Source organism: Anomaloglossus baeobatrachus, unplaced genomic scaffold, assembly GCF_048569485.1.
Source record: "Anomaloglossus baeobatrachus isolate aAnoBae1 unplaced genomic scaffold, aAnoBae1.hap1 Scaffold_4647, whole genome shotgun sequence".
In the NCBI taxonomy this organism is placed as follows: Eukaryota; Metazoa; Chordata; class Amphibia; order Anura; family Aromobatidae; genus Anomaloglossus; species Anomaloglossus baeobatrachus.
In genome coordinates, this window is record NW_027443989.1 from 24701 (window position 1) to 31155 (window position 6455).

The window sequence follows — 6455 nt, forward strand, 5'->3', positions numbered from 1 at the left end:
TAGGAAGGGAAATTTTTACAATCCCGGTCGGAGGTCTGGTCAGCTTTGGGCTGAGAAACTAACACCCGGTTGGAGGTCTGGGTCAGCTTCGGCTGAGAAACCAACACCCGGTTGGAGGTCTGGGTCAGCTTCGGCTGAGAAACCAACACCCGGTTGGAGGTCCGGTTAGCCTTGGGCTGAGAAACCAACACCGGTTGACGGTCCGGGCAGTTTCGGCTGCGAAACCAACAACTAGTAGCTCTCTACTCCACTTGGGTAAGATGCCTGGGTGGACGCTGGGAGCAACGACAAGGCTCAACCAGGCTTCGGCTTGGGGGAGCACCGAAGATCCCTGACCCTTGCTGTGGCCTTCTGGCTCGGAGGGACGGGGTTGATTTTTGGGGACCCTCTCCTCACGGTGGGGTCCACACGAATCCTAGCCTTTGCACTGTTTTTGGTGTGACTTCGGTCATGCATTTTTTGTGGTGCTTTGGAAAGCTTCATTAAATCAAAAATCTGTTCTTATCAGTTTAATATCTGATACGTCCCCTATCTGGGGACCATATATTAAATGGATTTTTAGAACAGGGAGATGGAAAAAGAGCTTGCTCTGTCCACTCCACGCATTGACCTGGTATTGCAGTACCTCCAGGAACGGTGCACCCCTTCTTAACCCAGTTTCCAAAAGCAGAACTCAATTCACCTGATTCATATTAGCCCGATTTAATGAATTGGAAGAAAGCATACGTCTTCATATGCACCTCAATTTGGCCCATTCACTTTTCACACTTCCTCCTTTTGTTTTTTATCTTTCACACTTTTGACTTTCTTTATTCATCCAAATAGCAAACTCATCACCACTCAACCTGACCAACTCGGCTATGTCCCCGTGCTGCAGTTCTCTGTCTTATCTAGATCATTTGCAATTGAATGGAATAGATCCCTTTTGGACAAAGTGGATTCACCTGCTGCTGCAGTGACCACAGGTGTGATAACATCTAGAATTGGCATCTGGTGCGATCTCTCCGCTTCCACTCCAAAGAAAGTTACCTGTTTATTCCTATCATGCATTGGTTTTTGGGGTTTTCTTTGAGTAATGATGATCTCTTTAGTAGTCTGTTGGCGCCCTCTCCTGGAGGAATAGTTTGCTTGCTCTTGGACATTCTAAAAGAGAGGTCATGATAGACATTGAGCTTCTGAGCTCAATTGGGGACAGTCATGGGTGATGAATGTTTGCAACCTACTGCGAAGCCTCATACCGCAATATAAGGAACGTCAAATACTAAGAAAGGGCGGCCTATGAAAGAATTACTACTTTCAATAAGTACACTTAAACGGCTAATTGGGAATAGAAAAACTGTAAAAAGCCCTCTGAGAAAGCCCCCCTCTAACCTTTGATAGTAAGCTTTTCTGTAGTCTGCCTGTTGATGTATTTTCCGTTTGAACTGTGCACAACATGAAGAGACGGAACACTGGCGGCTTGTCACAATGCCCCCCGATGACATCACAATAGCGCTGCTGCCTAGAAAACAAGCTGCGCAGAAGAAGTTGTTCTTTGGGTGGGAGGGTGGGCTAGTGGAAGGAGGGGGCAATCTCTTTTTTTCCCGGGTGGTAGGGGGATGACAGGAGAAGGGAAGCGGGTGGTGAGAAAGGTACAGAGGGCAGGGTTTGGGGGCTGGGAAGGAAAGGGAAAAGATTAGGGTTTGGGGATGATGAAAGGGCTTTCTACGGGTAAGGATGGCAAAGGGTGGCAGTGACGGAAAGTCAGGCAACCTGTCCTGTCCGTCTTTTTGTATCGTGAATTGGAAAGACTGCAAGGGGGAGGGGAGTTGCTTGCGCCCTAAAGGAGGAGTTATTCAGATTCATTGCAGTGGGCGGCGGCTGCAAAACGCACCATTCTTCTTGTTTTGGCTCTGCAAAGCAGCCTTTTCAAGGGTTGGCTTGGGTGACAAAATGTCTTGTGTAGGCGTGGGTTTGTCTCCCTCTCGCTCTCTCTCCCTAAGATGTGTCCGGCATAGGCCAGGGTGCCACTCGAGGCCCAAACCAATTCTGGTTATCGCTTCTCGGCCTTTTGGCTAAGATCAAGTGTAGTATCTGTTCTTATCAGTTTAATATCTGATACGTCCCCTATCTGGGGACCATATATTAAATGGATTTTTAGAACAGGGAGATGGAAAAAGAGCTTGCTCTGTCCACTCCACGCATTGACCTGGTATTGCAGTACCTCCAGGAACGGTGCACCCCTTCTTAACCCAGTTTCCAAAAGCAGAACTCAATTCACCTGATTCATATTAGCCCGATTTAATGAATTGGAAGAAAGCATACGTCTTCATATGCACCTCAATTTGGCCCATTCACTTTTCACACTTCCTCCTTTTGTTTTTTATCTTTCACACTTTTGACTTTCTTTATTCATCCAAATAGCAAACTCATCACCACTCAACCTGACCAACTCGGCTATGTCCCCGTGCTGCAGTTCTCTGTCTTATCTAGATCATTTGCAATTGAATGGAATAGATCCCTTTTGGACAAAGTGGATTCACCTGCTGCTGCAGTGACCACAGGTGTGATAACATCTAGAATTGGCATCTGGTGCGATCTCTCCGCTTCCACTCCAAAGAAAGTTACCTGTTTATTCCTATCATGCATTGGTTTTTGGGGTTTTCTTTGAGTAATGATGATCTCTTTAGTAGTCTGTTGGCGCCCTCTCCTGGAGGAATAGTTTGCTTGCTCTTGGACATTCTAAAAGAGAGGTCATGATAGACATTGAGCTTCTGAGCTCAATTGGGGACAGTCATGGGTGATGAATGTTTGCAACCTACTGCGAAGCCTCATACCGCAATATAAGGAACGTCAAATACTAAGAAAGGGCGGCCTATGAAAGAATTACTACTTTCAATAAGTACACTTAAACGGCTAATTGGGAATAGAAAAACTGTAAAAAGCCCTCTGAGAAAGCCCCCCTCTAACCTTTGATAGTAAGCTTTTCTGTAGTCTGCCTGTTGATGTATTTTCCGTTTGAACTGTGCACAACATGAAGAGACGGAACACTGGCGGCTTGTCACAATGCCCCCCGATGACATCACAATAGCGCTGCTGCCTAGAAAACAAGCTGCGCAGAAGAAGTTGTTCTTTGGGTGGGAGGGTGGGCTAGTGGAAGGAGGGGGCAATCTCTTTTTTTCCCGGGTGGTAGGGGGATGACAGGAGAAGGGAAGCGGGTGGTGAGAAAGGTACAGAGGGCAGGGTTTGGGGGCTGGGAAGGAAAGGGAAAAGATTAGGGTTTGGGGATGATGAAAGGGCTTTCTACGGGTAAGGATGGCAAAGGGTGGCAGTGACGGAAAGTCAGGCAACCTGTCCTGTCCGTCTTTTTGTATCGTGAATTGGAAAGACTGCAAGGGGGAGGGGAGTTGCTTGCGCCCTAAAGGAGGAGTTATTCAGATTCATTGCAGTGGGCGGCGGCTGCAAAACGCACCATTCTTCTTGTTTTGGCTCTGCAAAGCAGCCTTTTCAAGGGTTGGCTTGGGTGACAAAATGTCTTGTGTAGGCGTGGGTTTGTCTCCCTCTCGCTCTCTCTCCCTAAGATGTGTCCGGCATAGGCCAGGGTGCCACTCGAGGCCCAAACCAATTCTGGTTATCGCTTCTCGGCCTTTTGGCTAAGATCAAGTGTAGTATCTGTTCTTATCAGTTTAATATCTGATACGTCCCCTATCTGGGGACCATATATTAAATGGATTTTTAGAACAGGGAGATGGAAAAAGAGCTTGCTCTGTCCACTCCACGCATTGACCTGGTATTGCAGTACCTCCAGGAACGGTGCACCCCTTCTTAACCCAGTTTCCAAAAGCAGAACTCAATTCACCTGATTCATATTAGCCCGATTTAATGAATTGGAAGAAAGCATACGTCTTCATATGCACCTCAATTTGGCCCATTCACTTTTCACACTTCCTCCTTTTGTTTTTTATCTTTCACACTTTTGACTTTCTTTATTCATCCAAATAGCAAACTCATCACCACTCAACCTGACCAACTCGGCTATGTCCCCGTGCTGCAGTTCTCTGTCTTATCTAGATCATTTGCAATTGAATGGAATAGATCCCTTTTGGACAAAGTGGATTCACCTGCTGCTGCAGTGACCACAGGTGTGATAACATCTAGAATTGGCATCTGGTGCGATCTCTCCGCTTCCACTCCAAAGAAAGTTACCTGTTTATTCCTATCATGCATTGGTTTTTGGGGTTTTCTTTGAGTAATGATGATCTCTTTAGTAGTCTGTTGGCGCCCTCTCCTGGAGGAATAGTTTGCTTGCTCTTGGACATTCTAAAAGAGAGGTCATGATAGACATTGAGCTTCTGAGCTCAATTGGGGACAGTCATGGGTGATGAATGTTTGCAACCTACTGCGAAGCCTCATACCGCAATATAAGGAACGTCAAATACTAAGAAAGGGCGGCCTATGAAAGAATTACTACTTTCAATAAGTACACTTAAACGGCTAATTGGGAATAGAAAAACTGTAAAAAGCCCTCTGAGAAAGCCCCCCTCTAACCTTTGATAGTAAGCTTTTCTGTAGTCTGCCTGTTGATGTATTTTCCGTTTGAACTGTGCACAACATGAAGAGACGGAACACTGGCGGCTTGTCACAATGCCCCCCGATGACATCACAATAGCGCTGCTGCCTAGAAAACAAGCTGCGCAGAAGAAGTTGTTCTTTGGGTGGGAGGGTGGGCTAGTGGAAGGAGGGGGCAATCTCTTTTTTTCCCGGGTGGTAGGGGGATGACAGGAGAAGGGAAGCGGGTGGTGAGAAAGGTACAGAGGGCAGGGTTTGGGGGCTGGGAAGGAAAGGGAAAAGATTAGGGTTTGGGGATGATGAAAGGGCTTTCTACGGGTAAGGATGGCAAAGGGTGGCAGTGACGGAAAGTCAGGCAACCTGTCCTGTCCGTCTTTTTGTATCGTGAATTGGAAAGACTGCAAGGGGGAGGGGAGTTGCTTGCGCCCTAAAGGAGGAGTTATTCAGATTCATTGCAGTGGGCGGCGGCTGCAAAACGCACCATTCTTCTTGTTTTGGCTCTGCAAAGCAGCCTTTTCAAGGGTTGGCTTGGGTGACAAAATGTCTTGTGTAGGCGTGGGTTTGTCTCCCTCTCGCTCTCTCTCCCTAAGATGTGTCCGGCATAGGCCAGGGTGCCACTCGAGGCCCAAACCAATTCTGGTTATCGCTTCTCGGCCTTTTGGCTAAGATCAAGTGTAGTATCTGTTCTTATCAGTTTAATATCTGATACGTCCCCTATCTGGGGACCATATATTAAATGGATTTTTAGAACAGGGAGATGGAAAAAGAGCTTGCTCTGTCCACTCCACGCATTGACCTGGTATTGCAGTACCTCCAGGAACGGTGCACCCCTTCTTAACCCAGTTTCCAAAAGCAGAACTCAATTCACCTGATTCATATTAGCCCGATTTAATGAATTGGAAGAAAGCATACGTCTTCATATGCACCTCAATTTGGCCCATTCACTTTTCACACTTCCTCCTTTTGTTTTTTATCTTTCACACTTTTGACTTTCTTTATTCATCCAAATAGCAAACTCATCACCACTCAACCTGACCAACTCGGCTATGTCCCCGTGCTGCAGTTCTCTGTCTTATCTAGATCATTTGCAATTGAATGGAATAGATCCCTTTTGGACAAAGTGGATTCACCTGCTGCTGCAGTGACCACAGGTGTGATAACATCTAGAATTGGCATCTGGTGCGATCTCTCCGCTTCCACTCCAAAGAAAGTTACCTGTTTATTCCTATCATGCATTGGTTTTTGGGGTTTTCTTTGAGTAATGATGATCTCTTTAGTAGTCTGTTGGCGCCCTCTCCTGGAGGAATAGTTTGCTTGCTCTTGGACATTCTAAAAGAGAGGTCATGATAGACATTGAGCTTCTGAGCTCAATTGGGGACAGTCATGGGTGATGAATGTTTGCAACCTACTGCGAAGCCTCATACCGCAATATAAGGAACGTCAAATACTAAGAAAGGGCGGCCTATGAAAGAATTACTACTTTCAATAAGTACACTTAAACGGCTAATTGGGAATAGAAAAACTGTAAAAAGCCCTCTGAGAAAGCCCCCCTCTAACCTTTGATAGTAAGCTTTTCTGTAGTCTGCCTGTTGATGTATTTTCCGTTTGAACTGTGCACAACATGAAGAGACGGAACACTGGCGGCTTGTCACAATGCCCCCCGATGACATCACAATAGCGCTGCTGCCTAGAAAACAAGCTGCGCAGAAGAAGTTGTTCTTTGGGTGGGAGGGTGGGCTAGTGGAAGGAGGGGGCAATCTCTTTTTTTCCCGGGTGGTAGGGGGATGACAGGAGAAGGGAAGCGGGTGGTGAGAAAGGTACAGAGGGCAGGGTTTGGGGGCTGGGAAGGAAAGGGAAAAGATTAGGGTTTGGGGATGATGAAAGGGCTTTCTACGGGTAAGGATGGC

At 46.7% G+C, this 6455-nt stretch overlaps 4 non-coding genes across 4 annotated transcripts; all 4 read left to right on the forward strand.

Moving 5' to 3' along the window:
- Positions 1-454: 454 nt before the first annotated feature.
- LOC142280967 (U2 spliceosomal RNA) lies at positions 455-647 on the forward strand. Its single transcript, XR_012743132.1, has one exon. It is a non-coding gene; the product is annotated as a U2 spliceosomal RNA (small nuclear RNA).
- A 1387-nt stretch (positions 648-2034) lies between these two features.
- On the forward strand, positions 2035-2225 carry LOC142280961 (U2 spliceosomal RNA). The gene has a single exon (XR_012743126.1). It is a non-coding gene; the product is annotated as a U2 spliceosomal RNA (small nuclear RNA).
- A 1387-nt stretch (positions 2226-3612) lies between these two features.
- LOC142280962 (U2 spliceosomal RNA) lies at positions 3613-3803 on the forward strand. The gene has a single exon (XR_012743127.1). It is a non-coding gene; the product is annotated as a U2 spliceosomal RNA (small nuclear RNA).
- A 1387-nt stretch (positions 3804-5190) lies between these two features.
- Positions 5191-5381, forward strand: LOC142280963 (U2 spliceosomal RNA). The gene has a single exon (XR_012743128.1). It is a non-coding gene; the product is annotated as a U2 spliceosomal RNA (small nuclear RNA).
- The last annotated feature ends 1074 nt before the right edge of the window (positions 5382-6455 follow it).